General features: G+C 36.8%; 1 protein-coding gene and 1 pseudogene across 1 annotated transcript in view; one reads left to right on the forward strand and one right to left on the reverse strand.

The window, feature by feature from the left end:
- Positions 1-21,044, forward strand: part of WDR41 (WD repeat domain 41) — a 184,153-nt gene that overhangs the window by 35,318 nt on the left and 127,791 nt on the right. The window lies entirely within an intron of this gene.
- LOC100970979 (large ribosomal subunit protein uL30-like) lies at positions 2,480-3,307 on the reverse strand (annotated as a pseudogene).

The raw sequence follows: 21,044 nt of genomic DNA on the forward strand, positions 1-21,044 counted from the left end.
CTGCGTGGTATTCCACTGTATGTGTATACCACAGTTTCTTTATCCACTCATTGATTGATGGGCATTTGGGTTGGTTCCACGATTTTGCAATTGTGAATTGTGCTGCTATAAACATTAATGTGCAAGTATCTTCTTAGAATAATGGCTTCTTTTCCTCTGGGTAGATATCCAGTAGTGGGATTGCTGGATCAAACGGTAGTTCTACTTTTAGTTGTTTAAGAAATCTCCATACTGTTTTACATAGCAGCTGTACTAGTTTACATTCCCACCAGCAGTGTAGAAGTGTTCCCTGTTCACCACATTCACGCCAACATACACTGTTTTTTGATTTTTTGATTATGGCCATTCTTGCAGGAGTGAGGTGATATTGCATTGTAGTTTTGATTTGCATTTCTCTAATCATTAGTGATGTCAAGCATTTTTAAATATGTTTCTTGGCCATTTGTATATCTTCTTTTGAGAATTGTGTATTCAGGTCCTTAGCCCACTTTTTGATGGGATCTTTTTTTTTTTCTTACTGATTTGTTTAAGTTTGTTTTAGATTCTGGATATTAGTCCTTTGTCAGATGTATAGATTGTGAAGATTTTCTCCCACTGTGTGAGTTGTCTGTTTACTCTGCTGACTGCTCCTTTTGCTGTGCAAAAGCTCTTTAGTTTAATTAGGTCCCAGCTATTTATCTTTGTTTTTATTGCATTTGCTTTTGAGCTCTTGGTCATGAAATCCTTGCCTAAGCCAGTGTCTAGAAGGGTTTTTCCAATGTTATCATCTAGAATTTTTATAGTTTCAGGTCTTAAGTTTAAGTCCTTGATCCATCTTGGGTTGATTTTTGTATAAGGTGAGAGATGAGGATCCAGTTTCATTCTCCTACATGTGGCTTGCCAATTATCCCAGCACCTTTGCTGAGTAGGATGTCTTTTGCCCCGTTTTATGTTTTTGTTTGCTTTTTTGAAGATCAGTTGGCTGTAAGTATTTGGCTTGCCAATTATCCCAGCACCATTTGTTGGAAAGGGTGTCCTTTCCCCACTTTATGTTTTTGTTTGCTTTGTCGAAGCTCAGTTGGCTGTATTTGTATTTTTCAGTTTCAAGTCTTTGTCTTATTAAATTTATTTGTCTTCTTAAAATTATTTACTTCTTAAATTTAGCGCTTTACTCTTTAAGATGCTACTGTAAATTAAATTGCTTTCTTAACTTCATTTTGAATATTTCTTTGCAAGGGTATAAAAATACAACTGATTTTGGTTTATTGCAACCTTGCTCAACTCATTTACGAGTTTTAATAGTTTTTTGGTGTATCCCTTAGGATTTCCTACATACAAGTTTATATCATCTGCAAATAAAGATAATTTTACTTTTTCCTTTCTAGTCTATATGTCTTTTATTTCTTTTTCTTCCTTAATTGCCCTGCCTGTAACCTCCAGTACAATGTTGAATAGAAATGGTCAGCGTGGACCTCTTCATTTTGTTCCTGATCTTAGGAACAAAACATCCAGTCTTTCACCAGTGAGGTTGATGTTGGCTATGTTTTTTCACAGATGTTTTTTAATAAGTTGAGGAAATTCTTCTCTATTCCTAGTCTGTTGAGTGTCTTTATCATAAAAGGGTGTTGGATTTTGTCAAATGATTATTCTGCATCTATTGAGATGATTATGTAGTTTTTTTATTCTAATGATATGATGTATTACATTAATTGATTTTGGGAAGTCAAGTCAACCTTGCATTTTTGGGATTAATCTCACTTGGTCATTGTATATGTTGCTGGATTCGGTTTGGTAATATTTTGTTGAGAATTTTTGCATCCATATTTATAAAGACATTGGCCTGTAATTTTCATTTCCTGTGATGTCTTTGTCTGGTTTTGGTATCAGAGTAATACTTGCCTCATAAAATGAGTTGGGAGAGAGGAAGTGGTCCCCCATTTGCTATTTTTTGGAATTGGGATTACTTCTTTAATGGTTGATGAAATTCAGTGGTGAAGTCAACTGGGCCTGGGAGTTTCACTGTTGGTAGTTTTTAAAAATTTTTAATTATTATGGATATATAATAAGAGTATATATTTATGGGGTACCTATATAATATTTTGATACAGACATGAAACATATAAGTGGGTAGCTTTTTTTTTCTTTTTTCTGAGATAGGGTTTCACTCTGTCACCCAGGCTGGAGTGTGGTAGTACAATCTCAGCTCACTGCAACATCTGCCTCCCTGGCTCAAGTGATCCTCACATCAGCCTCCTGAATAGCTGAGACTACAGACATGGGCCACTGTACCTGGCTAATTTTTTTTTTTTTTTTTTTTTTTTTTTGGAGATGGAGTTTTACCATGTTGCTCAGGCTGGTCTTGAACTCCTGAGCTCAAGTTTTCCACCCGCCTTGCCCTCCTAAAATGTTGAGATAACAGGGACGGCTCCTGGCCTGTGGGTAGTTTTTTAAATTACTAATTCAAGCTCTGCACTTGTTTTTTTTTTTTTTTTAATTTCAATTTGAGAGCAGGTACTGTTTATTAACCAACCAGCTTAGAAAAATAATCATGTTAGACACCTTAGTTCATTCTTCTAATAAGCCTGTTGATCTGGTCCTCCCTGTTGCCAGCATCTCTACCTTCTACAAAATGGTTGGTCTTTTTCTTCATTCCACCTCGTGGAGAAGACAATTTGAAGGGCCACAGGAAGTTATTTGCCTCTTTGAAGCGTTTTCCAACAGTATAGATCTCATGAATCAAATCCTCCATGCAGATGATGCTGTATTTACCAAGAGATCGAGCAATCAGAGCGTTATCTGTCAAAGCAATTCACTTCTTATTGATTTTGCCATAACCACACTTGTAGATTAGTTCATTTACTGACTTCAGATTGGGGTACCCCCATGCAATATATGGCTCTACAATCCTCAGCATGTTAATTGAAGCCTTGTTGAGCTTCACAAAGGTTCCATTGAAGATTTGACGAAGGCGAAGAAGCTGCAACACCTTTCGGGCCTTTGGGCTCACTCCATTGATACCTCTGATTCTGATGACAAACGCCAATTTGGGTTCTGCAGGTACATAGAAGTTGCCAGCTTTTCTTGCCATCCTCGCCATTCGAATTTCAGTTCTGTACATCTGCCTATATTCCTTGTGATAGTGCTTTGCTTTTTCATAGATAAGCTTCCTCCTTGCCTTTCGAAGCATCTTTTGGGCAAACTTCTTTCTCAGGCACTTGATCTTCAGCTCTGCGAAATTCCTTCGCTTTTTCTTAAGGGTTTCTGGCACAGCAGGAACCTCCTTCTTCTCTTCTACACCCTCCATGGTTCCAGCCGGAAGAAGAGGAAGTTGGCACATGCGTACTCTGCACTTGTTAACTTGTTATATATCTATGCATATTGTCTACTTTCTTGTTGAGCCAGAGTTGGTAATTTGTGTCTTTTAGGAATTTTGTCCATTTCATCTAAGTTATGTAATCTATTGGCATATAATTGTTCATAATATTCTTTGATAATTCTTTTTACTTCTGTAAGTTTGGTAATAATGTTCCCTCTTTCATGTCTGATTCTAGTAAGTTGAGTCCTCCCTTCACTCTCCATTAATCTAGCTAAAGGTTTGTCAATTTTGTTGATCTTATCAAATAACTGGCTTTTGATTTCATTGATTTTTTTCTCTAATTAAAAAAATTGTTTCATTTATCTTTCCTCTAATTTTATTACTTATTTTCTTCTTTTGCTTCAGGCTTAGTTTGCTTTTCTTTTTCCAGTATCCTAAGGTGTTAGGTTAGGTTATTGATTTGAGACCTTTCTTCTTTAATGTGGGCTTTTGCAGCTATGTATTTCCTTCTAAGCACTGCTTTAGCTGCATCCCATAAATTTTGGTATGAAGTCTTTCTTTTCATTCGTCTGAAAGTATTTCATGATTTCCTTTTTGATTTCTTCTTTAAGTCTTGGGTTATTTAGGAGTATGTTTTATTTCCATGTATTTGTGAGTTTTCCCATTTTTTCCCACTATTGATTTCTAATTTCATCCCATTGTGGTTAGAGAACATATACTGTATTATTTCTATCTTTTAAAATTTACTGAGATTCATTTTGTGGCCTAACATATGGTCTACTGAAGAATCCTCCACATCCACTTGAGAAGAATGTATACTGTTATTGTTGGGTGAAGTGTTCTCTAGAAGTCTGTTATGTGTAGTTGGTTTATAGAGTTTCTCAAGTCTTCTGTCTTCCTGTTGATTTTCTGTCTAGTTGTTCTATCCATTATTAAAAGTGGGATATTGAAGCCTCCAGTTATAATTGTTGAATTATCTGTTTCTCCCTTCATTTCTGTCAGTTTTTGCTTTATGCACCTTGGTGCTCCATTTCAGAAGCATATATGCTTATAATTATATCTTCATGATAGATTGACCTTTTATCATTATAAAACGTCCCTCATTATTTCTGATAATATTTTTTGTTTTAAGGTCTCTTTTGTCTGTTATTAGTAGTATCTGTTATTCAGTTTTTAAGTGGTTGCTGTTTGCATAATACATAATTTTTACCTTTTTACTTTCAATCTATTTCTATATTTGAATCTAAAGTGTGTCTCCTGTAGATCATATTTTTTATCCAGTCTGACGATCCTTTTGATTGGATTGTTTAATCCATTTATGTTTAATATTATTACTGCTATAGTTGAGTTTTCATCTGCCATTTTACTTTTTATTTTTATTTTATTTTATTTTTTATTTATTTATTTTTGAGACGGAGTCTTGCTCTGTCACCCAGGCTGGAGTGCAGTAGCGCAATCTCGGCTCACTGCAAGCTTCGCCTCCCAAGTTCAGGCCATTCTCCTGCCTCAGCCTCCCAAGTAGCTGGGAATACAGGTGCCTACCACCACGCCTGGCTAATTTTTTTGTATTTTTAGTAGAGATGGGGTTTCACAAGGTTAGCCAGGATGGTCTTGATCTCCTGACCTCGTGATCTGCCCACCTTGGCCTCCCAAAGTGCTGTGATTACACGCCTGAACCACCGTGCCCAGCCTACTTTTTATTTTTTATATATTTTTTTGTTCCATTTCTTTTGTACTGCTTTCTTTTGCATTAAGCGTATTTTTCTAAGGCAGTATTTTCATTTCTTTCATGATTTTTTTCACTATATTTTCTTGTAATTTTTTGTGGTTGCTCTTGGATTTACCATATGATTTGGTTTGGCTCTGTGTCCCCACCCAAATCTCACCTTGAATTGTAATAATTCCTATGTGTCAAGGGCAGGACCAGGTGGAGATAATTGAATCATGGGGGCAGTTTCTCCCATGCTGTTCTTGAGATAGTGAGTGAGTTCATATGAGATCTGATGGTTTTATAAGGGGCTTTCCCCTTCTCTCAGTGCTCATTCTTTCTCCTGCCATCCTGTGAAGAGGTGCCTTCTGCCATGATTGTAAATTTTCTGAGGCCTCTCCAGCCATACTGAACTGTGAGTCAATTAAACCTCTTTTCCTTATAAATTACCCAGTCTCGGGTATGTCTTTATTAGCGGTGTGAGAACAAACTAATACACCATATACATGTTTACTTATCAGAATAAACTTCAGATTTGTACTCGTTTAATTTCAGTAATATCTATCTAATCTATCTATCAATGTTACTCTTATATAGCTCTATTCCTTTTCTTCTATTTTTGTAGCATTATTGTTCTACATATTATAGCTACTGATGTCACAAACCTAATAATACATTGTTACAATCATCAATTTGTGGTCATTTCCTTAGCCCAGTATAGCCTAACTTCTACTCACATTTTTTTTGCTGCCATTGGCAAATATATTGCACATATATTTCAATATGTTATAGGCCCAACAACACATTACATACATCTTATTTTATACAATTAATTTTTAAATCAGTAAAGATAAGAAAGGGGAAAATATGCAGTTATACTTCTTTTCTGATTACATAATTAACTTTACAACGTGTGCGAGTGCATGTGTTTGAATTACCATCTGGGATCACTTGCTTTCAGCAAGTAGAACTTTAGTATTTCTTGTATGGAAGATCTGCTAGTAACAAATTTTCTCAGTTTCTGTTTTCTGGAAAAGTCATTATTATAACTTCTTTTTTGAAAGATAGCTTTTGCTGTATATAGGATTCTTGTTTGACAGGGTGGTTTTTTTTAGCACTTTGAACATGTTATTCTACTATCTTATGGTCTCCGTTGCTTTTGTTGCGTAATTTGCTGTTAATCTTATTGAGTTTTGTTGTGTAGTTTGCTGTTAATCACTTGTAAATGATGAGTCATTTTTCTTTTGCTACTTTCAAAGTTTTCTCCTGGTCTTTGATTTTGGCATTTTTAGTGTGATGTGTCTATTTACAGATCTCTTTGAATTTATCCTACTTGGAATCATTGTACTTCTTGGGTATGTAGGTTAATGTTTTTCAATAAATTTGAGAGGCTTCAGCCATTGTTTCTTCTAATATTTTTTCTTTTCCTTTGTCTTTCTTCTGTACTTCTGCTACTCCCATTACACATGTTGGGCAAGCTTAGTCAAGCCCCACATTTCTCTGAGGCTCTGCTCATTTTTCTTCATTCCTTTTTCTATCTTTCTTTGGCTTACATAATCTCAATTGATTTATCTTCAAGTTCACTGTTTTTTTGTCTGCCAGTTCAAATCTATTATGGAACCTCTGTAGTGAATTTTTAAATTTTCTTTTATTATACTTTTTAATTTCAGAATTTTTGTTTGACTCTTTTTTATAGTTTCTATCTCTTTATTGATATTATCTATTTGAGGAGACACTATGATCATACCTTTCTTTACTTCTTTTTTTTTTTTTTTTTGAGATGGAGTTTTGCTCTTGTCACTCAGACTGGAGTGCAGTGGTGCGATCTTGGCTTACTGCAACCTCCGCCTCCTGAGTTCAAGTGATTCTCCTGCCTCAGCCTCCTGAGTAGCTGGGATTACAGGCTCCCACCACCAGGCCGGGCTAATTTTTGTATTTTTAGTAGAGACAGGGTTTCGCCATGTTGGCCAGGCTTGTCTTGAACTCCTGGCCTCCCAAAGTACTGGGATTACAGGCGTGAGCCACCATGCCTGGCCCTTTACTTCTTTAATTATGCTTTCCTTTAGTCCTGTTAACATGTGTATAATGGCTACTTTGAAGTCTTTTCCATTAAATCCACCATCTGGTTGCTCTCACTAGCAGTTGCTTGCTATCAGATGTATGGGCCATATTTTCCTGTTTCTTTGTATGACTTGCATTTTTTATTTGGAAAATGGACATTTTAAATAACATATGTAGTACTATGGATACTAACCTGCCCTCCCCCAGGTCTTGCTGTTGTTTGTTTGTTTGCTGGTTTTCTGACTCACTGGTATATTTTAGTGAATCCTACCCTCTACCACCTAGCTCCCTACAGTGTTAAGCCTCTTAAACTCTATGACATTATGGCTAATGTCTCTATTGTTTTCTCCAAATCCCTGGGGGTACATATTGCTCTGCAAATGTATCCAAATTGTGATGGTTTGACTTATGATTTTTTTGACATTACAATAGTGCAAAAGTAATATGCATTTAGTAGAAACTGTACTTTGCATTTTGAATTTTGATCTTTTTTCAGGTTAGCGATTGGCAATATGATACTCTTGCAATGCTGGGTAGTGGCAGTGAGCCATTCTGTTTTTCATTTTCAGGACAGTGCTCAATAAATTACATGAGATAGTCAACACTTTATTATAAAATAGGCTTCGTGTTAAATGATTTTGCCTAGCTATAGGCTAAGGTAAGTGTTCTGAGTGAGCATTTTTAAGTTAGGCTAGGCTAAGCTATGATGTTAGGTATATTAAATGCACTTTTGACTTACGATAGTTTCAACTTACAATGGGTTTATTGGGACATAACTCCATAATAAGTTGAGGAGCACCTGTAGTTTCTGAGGTCAGTGTTTGATATTTGTTCTGATCACAGGAGAGCTTCTCCCAGCTTTCTTATTCTTTCACTAGGAACAGTGCTGCAATATATATTCTTGTATATATTTCCTAGCGCACATGTGTAAAGTTTCTCTAGGGTAAACATCTAGCAGTAAAATTTCTCAGTTGTATAACATTATGGCCACTTTTATTTAATATTGCCAAAATAATCTTTGAAGTATTTAGATGAATTTCTATTCCCTCCATCCTCAGCAATAGTTTGTGTTATCGGAACTAATAATATTTTGCAATTCTGATTAGTGTGAAATGATTCTCTTTGTTTTATTAATTTGCATCTCTTGATTACTACCGAGATTGAGCAATTTCTCATATTTTATTGATGATACTTGTTTCCTATTTTGAAAATTATCTTTATTTCCTTTGCCCATTTTTCTTTTCTTTTTTGGGGGGGGGAAGGGGGCAGGGGAGTGGGGTGGGGATATTGTTTTGTAGGAAATCTTTTTTACATTGTGGTACAAATTCCTTGTTGGTATATGGATTGTGAATTTATTCTTCCAGTTTTTAGAACTTAGCTGATTGACCTAAAAGTGACATATGACCCAAGCTTGCCCAACACAATTTTTTTCCCTGAGAATATGAAAGAAATTTAGAACACAGAAGGCAGAGACTGAGAGTTATGTTTGTGGCTAGGCTGAGGAGAAAAATCATGGTCTTCTTGTGAAGTCCCCAGTGATGTCCTGTTTCCTTCACTTCCAATGTCAACTCTTCCTTTGATTCTGTGAAATATGCCAGTATCCTTTCAATACCCACCTACTTAAAAATTATTATTATGCTATGTGGAGTTCATTTGTTGTTGCTTCTAACCACAAAAATTAATCTTAAAAATAACTTCAATATGACTCTCAAATTTCTGGCTTAGGTAATTGGTCTGAGAGTGACGTTATTAACCAAAAATCAGGATGATAGGAGCGAGCAGGGAGTAGCATTTGAGGAGAGATAGTTGGTGCAGATTTGCCATGTTTAGTTGTGCTACCTGTGAAGTATCCAAGTGGAACTGCCCAGAAAGAGTGTGAAATGTGAGGGAAAAAAAGGACCAAGAACAGAAACCTAGCTAATGCTAACTCTTAAAGAGAAAAAGGAGGCCATAAAGAGACCTGAGATGAGGTAGCCAGAGATCATGGTGGTGTGAGAAAGAGATTCAAGAAGTGGGGAATAGAGAACAGAATAAATGAGTAAGAGACCTGAGTTTAAAGAGAGAGTGGCTTATATCAGGTCAAGGAATATTTGGCATAAATGGTGTTGCCCTGATCAGTGTTAGGGGCTAGAAATCAGACTGCAGAAGGTCAAGAAGTCAGTGGGACATTAGGAAGTGGAGAGTGTCTGTAGAGCCGTATTTTGAGGAACTTAATGTGAAAGGAAGCAGAGATAAGACAATAGTTAGAAGGGGTGTCAGGTTGAGGGGGGTAGTGAAGGTGTGGGAGAATTGTGCATGTTAATATGTAAGGAAAAGGACCAGAAGGAGAAGCAGAAAAACAGGCAAAAGAGACAATGATTTTTGGGAGACAGGAGGGAATGGGGCTGAACATAGATCGAGGGGTTCTTCTAAGAGGGAAAGAGAGTAAGGGTGCGTTTTGTCATATCGCAAACAGTTATTCACTGTGTAAGACATGCTATGAAGTATTACAACATGATAAGAGGTTATCCAGGAGAGAACTATTAAATCTCTGTCTGTGGTGTCAGAAAGACTCCATCCAGAAGGTTCACTTTATTCTTGTATGACCGACTGACTGCCTGTCAGCGGAGTACTCAGAACCACAGACATTAGCTTTGTCACTTTATGGTTCTTGGGATCAAGGATTTTGTAGACTCGGTGCATTTTTTAGGCTCTTTTTGTTCAACTATAGGAATATATGATAGTGCAGAAAATAAATCTTGCTTTTTCCATTTCTCCATACACAAATTCCATGAGGAAAGTCTCAGTCTTCATCAAGGTTACTGTATGAACAGAGAAGTTTCTCTTGTAATACTTCCCAGTGTTTTTCTACATCATGACACACAGAAAAGAAAGGATAGCATTTTTCCTGTATGCTGGGGGTGAACAGGTTGCACAATTAGTATCACGGACTCCTCTCTGAGTATCCTAAGGGCTTCAATAGCTTGGGCACACCTGAGCACACTTGCAACTTATTTGGTGTGCTATAGCATTATTTCAACTGGGATGTCTGCCCTAAGGTGTATTCCCTCACGCTTTGATTTCTTTTCAGTTTCTGCTATATGATAAAGGACTTCCCTCTCACCACTAAAATCCTTACCAGAAGTATTCAACATGTCATGTAGGAGGATGCTTAAATACTGAAAGCACATGGCTTGCTGTGCCCTTGCATATCTCCTTCATAAATGTCTATATTATCTTAACCATCTACATTCAAATATACTGTATAGGTCTCTAAATTATCTCATTGCAAAGTTCTTTCCTATTTCTCACTATATCAACTCTGGTATTAGTGTCATAGCTTATTCTTTTCCTCTTTTTCTTTCAGAAACTACAAAGATATTTCTTTCACAAGTTAGAGTGGTATAATGATGGAAGAAAGCATGTTCATTACACTAGACACTATACTGCAGTATATTTCTAATACATTATAAATAAGTTTCAGTATGACAAAATCATTCCTATATCTCAGTAGGAAATAAGATATGTTTGTTTGTTTTTTAATTTTCTGAATGCATTTTAGGTTGTTCTCCCATGGATAGAGGCTTTTATGAAATGTGATTTTTGTAATTTGTTTTTAACGCCTCATTTCTAGTTGTGCATAATTTTATGTGTGGTCTCTGGAGATTAAGATGTATTGTTAACTCTATGTCCTTTGTATTTAGACAAAGTTGTAGGAAGACAAGAACCTGGACTTTCTTGTTTCAACTACGACAAGGAGAAAAATACAGGAATGTATTATGCATGGAAATGTTGAGTTGTATGGGAAATTGTGTTTTAAGACCTACTGTAGATCTATGTCGCTGTCTGTGAAAGAGAGGATAATTAGTGCCTGCACTCTCAGTCATATCAGACTAAAGGTAATGGGGTGTAAGAAATGGTTCATTAGGCTCTCTCAAGTACTTTTACTGTGTCCATACTATTTATACCAGCAGAAAAAATTCAGTCTTTAAAATCAAGTCAAAGCATTAGCCTTAGATTCTTCAATATGAGAAATAACATTGAGTAATGATCCTTTGAAGTCAAATGAAAAAAATATACATAAAAAACCTACATAGTGTTTATTGGCTTATACGTCACTCACACAGAACACTTATAATGTCTGACCTCCTCCCTCTTGACTGCTGGCTGCACACCTGATATGTCTCCAGGAGCTTGGTGCGGAATAAGAGGTGAGATCAGAAACCAGTTTGCTAAATACAATCACTGCCCATATAGGAATTTTATTTATTTATTTATTTATTATTGATTTATTTTGAGATGGAGTCTTGCTCTGTTGCCCAGGCTGGAGTGCAGTGGTGCGATCTCGGCTCACTGCACCCTTCGCCTCCCGGGTTCAAGCAATTCTCCTCCCTCAGCCTCCTGAGTAGCTGGGATTACAGGAACGTGCCACCATGCCTGGCTAATTTTTGTATTTTTAGTAGAGACAGGGTTTTACCATGTTGACTAGGCTGGTCTGGAACTCCTGGCCTCAGGTAATTCGCCTGCCTCAGCCTCCCAAAGTGCTGGGATTACAGGCGTGAATCATTGCACCCAGCCAGGAATTTTAATTGAAAGGGAACTTGTTGTAAAAAGTCTCTTACCTGGGGCAGATGGGGAAAAGTGGGGAGGAAGCAAGCAATAATGAGACCAGGGTTCTCTCTTCTAGAAAAGTTGCCTGTGATGGTGGATATGAAAATCAGGTCAATTAACAGAGGTTATAGTGTCTCTCATGAACTTACTCAAATACTGCTTACAGAGCTGTTGAGGCAGAGGTATTGGAAAGGGGTGGAGTAGTGTGTTTGATGCTGTCTAGACCACATCTAGTTCTGTCGGAAATTTCTGAAGTTAGTCTCTTTTAATCTCCTTCCCCCTCCTCATCTCTCCCCCTTTCTATAAATCTGGGGGGCACTTCTGAGCTTTGAAGCTGATGCTGTGCATACTTTAGTGGCTATAGTTGGAAATTCCATGGCTGCAAGCAGAACAGTTCTTCAGCCTATGGAAAGAAAAAGGAGGTACCATGAAGAGTTAGTAGGGGAAGATCTAGCAGAGTTTGCAATTTGGGATAAGCTTCATATTTCATTCTTCTGTGGTCTCTTCTGCATATTTGGAGAATAAAGTTGAAAAACCTCTAATTCCGGTATGAGTGGAGTCTATAAATGTTCTGGTAATGTTTTCAGAAACTAATTATATTAAGAGAATCTGATAGGTGTGGCAAACCACCACGGCACATGTATACCTATGTAACAAACCTGCACATTCAGCACATGTATCCCAGAACTTAAAGTAAAATTAAAAAAAAAAAAAAGAGAGAGAGAGAGAGAATCTGGTAGTAAATTAGGTCAGGCCTAGTACTTGACTTGTGCCTAGTTTTGTCTCTTAATATACCGTTTGTTTCTGGATCCCCTAAGCCTTGCAGGTAGCTGGGCAAAAGTAGTGAAAACAGCTCTGTCCTGGAGAGGAAGGAACCTTGTAAGTTCTTTGAGGGTAGTGACATGTCTGAATTGTGGTTCTGTGGCATCATGTACAATTGTGAGTGAATGAGTACATGCTCTTTTACTTTGATTGGTATGCTAGGAGAGGGAGATTTGAAGAAGGGAAGAGAAAGCATAGGAAATACATAGAAACTGCTCACTCCTTTGTGCATATTGCAGAGACCCTGTTTTATACATCATCGTTGGGTTTGATCTAATGAAAGATAGACTGATCTAATGAAAGATACAAAATGAAATAAAATACTTTGGGTTCCTGAAAAACTCAATCCCTAACAGGTATTTTGAGAAATAAATGCCAAACAACTAGCTTGAAGGATTGTTTAATGAAATTGACTACTTTGAGACAAATCATTGTTTTGGAAATGGTAAAATTTCACTATAGTGGGGAAGGTGGTCTTGATAAGCAAACTTTTCAGTACATTGGATGACTGGCTATTCATCCACTGTCCTTAAGATTGATCTTGTCTTCATTTATTCTTGAAAAAATGTCAGGAAATTGTTAGGTAAAAAATTGTCATTGGGAAATGTCTATAATGACTCAACACTATTTATTAGATAGTAGGAGTTCCAAATTGGGTTTAAAGTCCACAATGTGAAACAAAATAAAAGGCCCTTGAAGTAACATTTTTTAGAATTATGGCTCTTGTAAAGCAGCAACAATTACTGAATACTCTTGAGAGCTTTTAAAATTGCTGTTAATTCACATAGCTAGAACAGATACATGTAATTTGAACACAAGATTTGGAGCCAAAAGACCTTGATTCAAGTTTCAGCATTGCCACTTCCTGCTGTGTCTCTTAATTTCTGAGTACTTTTCTCTTTTGCGAAGTGGGTACAATGACATGAAAAAGTAGTGTATCATACAATGGATGTACATTGTTAGTTCCAAAGTGCTGTACAAGCAGCAATAGGAATAGTGGTCGTTACTAAGATAGCTTTTATAAAGTGAACCTTCTTCTCCCTTTTTTTAGCCTATCTTCCTAACTCCCTTTTATATTCTTTGGTTTTTCAAGATTGGTTTCATCCTGAACACACTAACCCACTAAGCCTATAGAAACGTGGTTTTTAGGCCTTCCGTGGTTGCTTGCAGAATTGTGTGGCTTAGAAGCCTAGCATTTTTCTTGCTTATCCAGGCACTAAGAATGCAAATATTAACCCAATTTCTTCCATTGGAAAAGCACTTTCCCCCTTTCCCTGAGAATTGGGATTTAAACACATTAACAGCAATTAGTACCTGAGCCAAGAATTCAGGTTTTGAATAAAACTACGGTTGACATTTGCTCCTGGACGAGAGAGTGAAAAATGGTCCATAAAGTTTCTATTAACTTCAAAAGCAGCAACATCTGCTCCAATCCACAAAGCTTCAGAATCTACCATGGAGGAAGAGAGTGCTCTCTGTGAGCTAAGAATCCAGCCAGCAGTCAAGACCAAAGTCTTCCTAGTTTGGCATTAAAACACTGAAGGAGGGCATCATTTCCAGCAAAAACTTGGAGCAGTTTTATGAAGCAAGATGTGAATGCAGTGTTATGCTTGAGGCTAGCTGAGGAAACTTGGGAGTGCAGCAACCTGAAAAAAGTACTGCCCAGTGCTTTTGTTTCAGAAAGGTTATTCCAGTGTCTTCCCCTCTTTCTCTTCCTCATCCTCATTTTTAATTGCATCCTCCTCCTATGTTCCTCCTGTTCTTTTTCCTGGTGGATTTTTTTCCCTCCCGCCATGAATATTTGCATAACTCAGTGTAGAAGTTTGTGTTCTATACCTCTTTAGGGCTGCTTGCTGATGGAATATTTGGGTATTATGTATTAAAAATGACCCAATATTTTCCAAACAATACTGTAGTTTTCTCAGCTACATAAATTTTCCCCCCAAAATTTAGGGGAATTCCGGACCATTTTGCAATTAGTTAAGGATTATATTTCCTTATTTTTATTAATTTTATGTAAAGTGGGATTTATCAGTGGAGCATTCATTGACACTGACTTCAATTTATTCTGATGAAACTGACTGACATCTGTGTGTGCTGTTCATCAGTCATAATTTAAACCATTCTTAATTGCATTAAATGTAAATTAAGACATTCAATTTCAGCCATTATTTTTCATAAAACACTGTGAACTGAGTTTTAGTGGGTCAAGAGATCTTACATTCAAGATAAATAGGGTAAATTCAAAACTTACCATTTATGTTCATATTTCACCCTTTGTCGACAATTTCTTTCGTTGCTTACTAGATTGGAACAATTAATTTGCTCTCTGAAGAGATGGATGACTAAGGAAGATGTAACTGAAGTTTTTAACAAATGATTTTATCATTTTTAGAGCTTGCCTATGTTTGAAATATATGATTTAAAAACCTTTAACTAACTGTCTATCTAAACCTAATGATAATTTGAATGGAAAGTGCCACACTAAGTTCTCTGATTTGGAACTTGCACCTTTAAATCCTTGGATTTTAAGAATTTAGGATTACATTTTTAAAAAAATGGCTTAGCTATGCAAATATAAACTTTCAACACTATATCTTAGAATATTAATGTAAAAATTAGCAACATCTGTGATGTAGGACATACTAGATGACCTAATATATATAGTAAAGCATAATCTTCTCCACTTCCCTTCTGGATAAGTATTGCATTTTCCAAATAATGTACCCTAGTTTCATTTGTAAGCAACTGTTCCTAACTCCTGCAATTCTTCCCATTGAATCATGTTTTAGTCATATAATTATTAGATGATAATGATAATTTTTAATAGTAAATAATAAATAGGCATTGTATGATATATTTTAATGAGAATATTAAACTATGGTTAATAGTCACCCCTAAAGAAAAATTCAATAGTATAGCCTATGATGGAGAACCTGAGGGAAATCAGGCTCAGGTGAAAGTCACACTGTTAGCAACAATTAGTTTTCAATAGAATAAAATATCAAATAGCTGTGTTGGAGAGACTGGATTTGGCTGGGTTCCTGATACTTATTTTTATCTAGGAAGGTATTGGGACAGTTATAGGATTAGAGTTTTTGTTTTATTTGTTTCTAAAAAATAATTGTCTTGACGTACATGACTAAATACCAGTTTATTCTCAGAGAGAAAAGAAGTTCCCAGGATCTTCTGGATGTGCTCGTATGCTGAGCTTATACTGTACTGTGCAATAGCCACAGGAGATGTAGATGTATTTAAGAAGAACATGCTGTGCCATTCACCCCAGTCAATGGTGAGAGGTTTCCTTTGATAACAAACTAGCTACAACTTTGCCATGCATTAAACCCCTTTGTTTTCCAATGGAAAGTTGGTCAACAAAGAGAAGAAAACTGTCACACTTGCCTTAGTAACTTCTGTAGTAAAATTTTATATGACTATTACATACGACATTTACATTCCCATGTCAGTTGAACTGATGGAAAATGAAGTGTTGCAATAAGTCTGGAGATGGGTAGTGATGCAATCATTCTACTGGTTTCTTGCTATTAATATATGTCTCTTACTCATTTTTAAAGATAGCATAAATAAGAGTACTGAATATAAATGGCTTTTGTAAGTCATCCAGGTCAGTGAAGCATGTCATTGTTTGCAACCTGAGTTCCATGAGAGCTCTGGGTGGTTGATAGGCATACGGTATATTTTTCTCATAAATGAAAAATACAAACAATACTCACAGCATTTAATGAATATTATAAAAAATACAATATGAGTTTCCACAGGAAAAAATTAGTTGCATGTACTTAATAATATGACCTTAGTGTGTCATCTTTAAACTATGTAAAGCCCATATAGAAAGGCATTGTATAATTTATTTCTCCAGATGTAACATTAACAAACATTTTATTATGATTTATTTTTTGGCTCCTTGAAAGATGAAGTAAGTTCCTTAGTATTAGCATTGCTAATGATTTTAATGAGGCATTAAAATGTTGCAGTATTGTAGGAACATTTTTCTTTTTTAAAAACATTATTTCATTAATATTTCACAGGACTTTTAATGTTAAATTGATGAAAGAACCTGAAAGCATAATCCACAAAGTGTCAAAGTGCTTGAACAGTGGGAAAGAACCAGAGAAAGGCAGGGCACAGCGATGGGGTGACGTCTGATGAGATGTCCCTGCACTGGGACCACTCTGTGACACTGCAGTCTCTTGTTGCTGAAATGAATACAAAACAATTTTCTCTTCTTGCTTAGGGTTTTTCTGCCTCAGTCCACAGAAATCCGGCACACGTAGCACAGACTGTTTGTACTTCCAGATTAGGTGTGGGAAGCCAGACACACAAAGAGCTTTTCTGGGAGAGGATAGTCTGTTGATTCACTCCTGTGTTACAGTAACCTTCCTGGTTGGATATTTATCATTTGACTCCTATCTACCACATACTAGTTAATAGTTCTTGTGTTTCCATGGCATCTTAGAGTGTGCAGAATGCTTTCATGGGCATTATATTGTTTAGTCATCACAAATACCCTTGTGAACTATGTGGCCTTTAGGGGAAATTATTTTCTCCCCCAAATCATATTACCTGTGCGAGGAGTTGCTATTTAGATAACTTACAGTTACTGCAAAGTGACTGCTCTTCAAAGTATATAGAGCAGAAGAAATAGGGACAAGCAATTTCATTCCCAGCTAGCAGAGCTCTCATACAGGTTCATAATCCCAGGAAGAATGGGTTATTTTGGACATTTGAGAAAGTTTAAACAACAGATGATCCAAGGACTTAGCAACCTTTACAGCTGCACAGTGAAAATCCTGGCACAAAGGGGAACTGTTCTCGAATAAATTCTCCAATGTCACAGGCAAAAATAGCCCTTGTCATGGTTTGGCCTCAGCAGATGTTTGCTCTGCCTGGATCAGAGCATGGCAGAATAGTATTCTGGCTGGACAGTATCACTATCTTGTACATTTCATTATCCATAAGCCTGATACTGCCCTTAAACAGCCCTCAAGGCTACATCTTAAAGCTCTATATACCCTGGAAGCAAACACTTCCATCAGTTCTTGCTTTAGAGGAAGTGTGTATTGGATCTTTAACATGGTCTCTAAGTCAGTATAGCTGATTTAGACTCAACTCAGCTGGGGGTTGTGGAACAAGAAAAAAAAAGATCTCTTCTATGAAACCAATGGCAGGGATATCCAACTCTTTTTTTTTTTCATTCCCTAGGCACTGATTTTCAACATGTGGTCCATGGACCCTTCATACTTGAATCACTGTGCTGGGATGAGGCTGGGGTCGGGATGAGACGGGAGGAGTAGGAGGATGAATAAAGGAAGAAGAAGGGCTACTTATTAAAATGCATATACTTGGACCCAAACCTATTAAGTCAGACTCTCTAGAGAAAGATTTGGGGAATGTTCATTTTAAACAGGTTTCTTAGGTGATTCAGAATAGCATTGGTTCCATGTTTTAATTTTTTTTTTTTTTACTAGTTGGTTTAGGGTAATTGTATTGTGTTTACTTCAGTACTTAGTTTGTAGAGATAACATTTATTACTAATTAAAAATAGTTCTGTTGATGCAGTGTTTGTACTACTGCTTGAGAATGAGGGGTTTGCACTAACCCTGTAATGTTGGTATGTACATGGGTCAAGTAACTCTGTGAGGATGGAAGTGGTGCTCTTTTTTCAACCTCAGCATCAGCCAGCCTTCTTGCAAATATACAGGCAGTAGTTGATCACAGTGAACAAGCCAAGAGTGCAAATCTTTTTCTCTGGTGGCTTAATGACACCTACCCAAGAATGCTAGGAGATGTATAGAAAAAACTAAATGCTGAAATGCAAGCCAGTCACTTATTCTGTTTGTTAGCTAATATAATAAAAGCTCCATTGAGGAGGAGATGGCTTAATACCTTGACTAAAATTAAATTTTTGTATTATCTGTGGATTTCAATTATTCATGCTATTCCAAAACTCCAAAGCATGAAAAATCTAGAGCTACTCATTACTTGTTCTAGTAGAACCTCTAATAAGTATGTGGAAGCCAATATCAGTGTAAATAGAGCAATGGACTCTGTCGCTCTACCTCATTTGTTTTTAGCATTTTAATAGGGCTCAAATTTTCAGTGTGTAGTTCAAGACAAGAAAGTTGGTTCATGTACTACCATATTGGCTCTCCTATGAATGTTGGAACATATTTTTTCCCATTAACATGAACTGATAGAAGTGTCTCATTCCATCACATGGAGTGCCATTTAACTCTAGTGACTTCTGGTGCCCCTCAGATCATGCTGACTGTCAGGAAAACCAGACCCCCAGGCCCAGACACGTGCACAGACTTTGATTGCAGTCAATTCACGCACCCTGAGGCATAGCAGGTCTGTGTGTCAGAAGAAGTGGGCAACATAAAAAACAAGTCACTTATTATCCTGATATAAACAAATTTTGATGTCCACTCAAAAGCATATTCTTTTAATCCCTCTGTCCCCCACCACACAAGCGTGCATATGTGTGTACCACCCCCTCAAACTCACTGAATAAATAAATCCCTTTCTTTAAAAAATGGCAGCAAAGGCCCAGAAATATTGAAAAGGAAACTCTCTAATGAAATATGTGTCTTGGCTTGCTTTAATAGCCTTCAGAATGGACAGTTTGGGTAAGGGGGAATTTTTATTTGCATCTTTTTTTGTCCTAGAATGGTTTAGGTACTCATCGCTGCAACTAATATGCATAAATTAAGAGTTATCTAAAAGGTTATGTAGTATCAATATAAATAGAGACCCAGGGAGACCTAAACGACATACAGGACAGTGAGTAGAGAACAGTTGCCTTTAACTAAACAAACACATAAAGATTAGTAAGTAGTAAAATAGCTTAGTTTTAGGCAGATGAGTTAGATGGCCTCATAAGCCCTTTCTGCTGCTCATGTTCTATGATTCCATGGTGTGTTAGCTAAGACAATAAGCTTTGGAAAGACTGCCCAGGTTTGAATTTCAATGCTTCCTCTTATGAATGGTATTAAGCTCACAAGACAAAGAACTGAAATTCAAACCAGGGCAGTCTTGACCATAGAGAGGTAAATTATTTCACCTCTCTATGTTTATTTCCTTGTCTAAACAAGGAGTTTTATTTTAAAATCCTCATAGGGTTGTTATGAGAATTAAATGAGTCAATATATATATCTGCTATGCAGTAAGAATTCAATGGGTTTTAATTAATTACAATAATGTGTTGAATACCTACAATACACCTTCAGATGTTATCAGGAGAAACATGAAAACAAATTTTTGGTTCTTCTTTTCATGACATTTACACTCTGTCTATGGAGAGAAGATTTATAAAAATGTAGTAGGAGAAGTATAAAACAGCATGGTACTGACTTAAATCACAATAGGAGGCAGAGAAGGAAAAAATATAGAGGGAAGAGTATGGCTAGAGGACACTAGGTAAGAAGGTCAGATGGGGCTCATCTTTGAAGGAAGGAGGAGGTTTATATTGGTGGGTAGATGGGGAAGGAATCTTTGAGTCTTTTCCCTTTTAAATCCCTTATAGTCAATCTATCACCAATTTCTTTCTCTTTAATATGTCATTCAAATCTAAATAGTCCTTTCTACTCTCATTGCCATGATTGTAGTCCAGGGCCTGATGACCTCAAGTTGGAATGATGCAGGGGACTCCCAGCTCAGGGAAAATGAATGGAGGAATTGACACGAGAATAAGATTAGAAGACTGTACTTGTCAGACTAAAAATTAGATCTGAAAAAGTAAGGTGGGGCTAGGTTATGGAGACTTTTAGGAATTGGCAAAGGACATTCAGCTTAACGTGCCTGGCAGTAGTACACCATTAGAAATGCACCATGATAAAATTGGTATTTAAATGCACTGTTTGTGTTGAAAGTGGAAAGACTGTAGACATGAAATCAATTGAAATCATGGTTCCAAGTCTAGTTGTGTGTGAGAATCAACTGGAGAGCTTTATCCCCCAAGTCTTCTGATTCAGTAAGCCTGGGGCAGCCTGAGAATCTGTGGTTTTGCAAAATTCCCTCAGGTTATTGTGCTCTGCATCTAGGATATGAGAAGTACTGAGCTGGGAGCCCACTGCCTCATTCCAGGCTTGAAGTCATGAGGCCCTGTAGTACAATCATGGCAATGGGAGTAGAAAGGACTATTTAAATTTGAATGACACATTAAAGAGAGAAAAGAAATTGGTGATAAATTGACTATAGGGGATTTAAAAGGGGAAAATACTCAAAAATTCCTTCTAAGTTTCTACTTTGATAGAAGAAAAGATAGTTTGAAATACATTATGGGACAGTTGAGTTTAAGTATATGATAGTTCACTTAACAGTGCATATTCTGCAGGTGGGTGGAAGCTGAAGACTGCAGCACAAAGCAAAGGTCAGGACTGGAGATAAGGATTTTAGGGTCACTGGCATAGAGTTGGTGGTTGAAGCCATTAGAGTGGCTATGCTTACCAAGGGGAATATGTATAGAGAGATAAAAGATGAGTGTTAAGAATAGAACCTCATATTATACCTATCTACCATTGGGCAGTAAAAGGATTTCAGCCAGGA

Source organism: Pan paniscus, chromosome 4, assembly GCF_029289425.2.
Source record: "Pan paniscus chromosome 4, NHGRI_mPanPan1-v2.0_pri, whole genome shotgun sequence".
Taxonomy (NCBI): domain Eukaryota; kingdom Metazoa; phylum Chordata; class Mammalia; order Primates; family Hominidae; genus Pan; species Pan paniscus.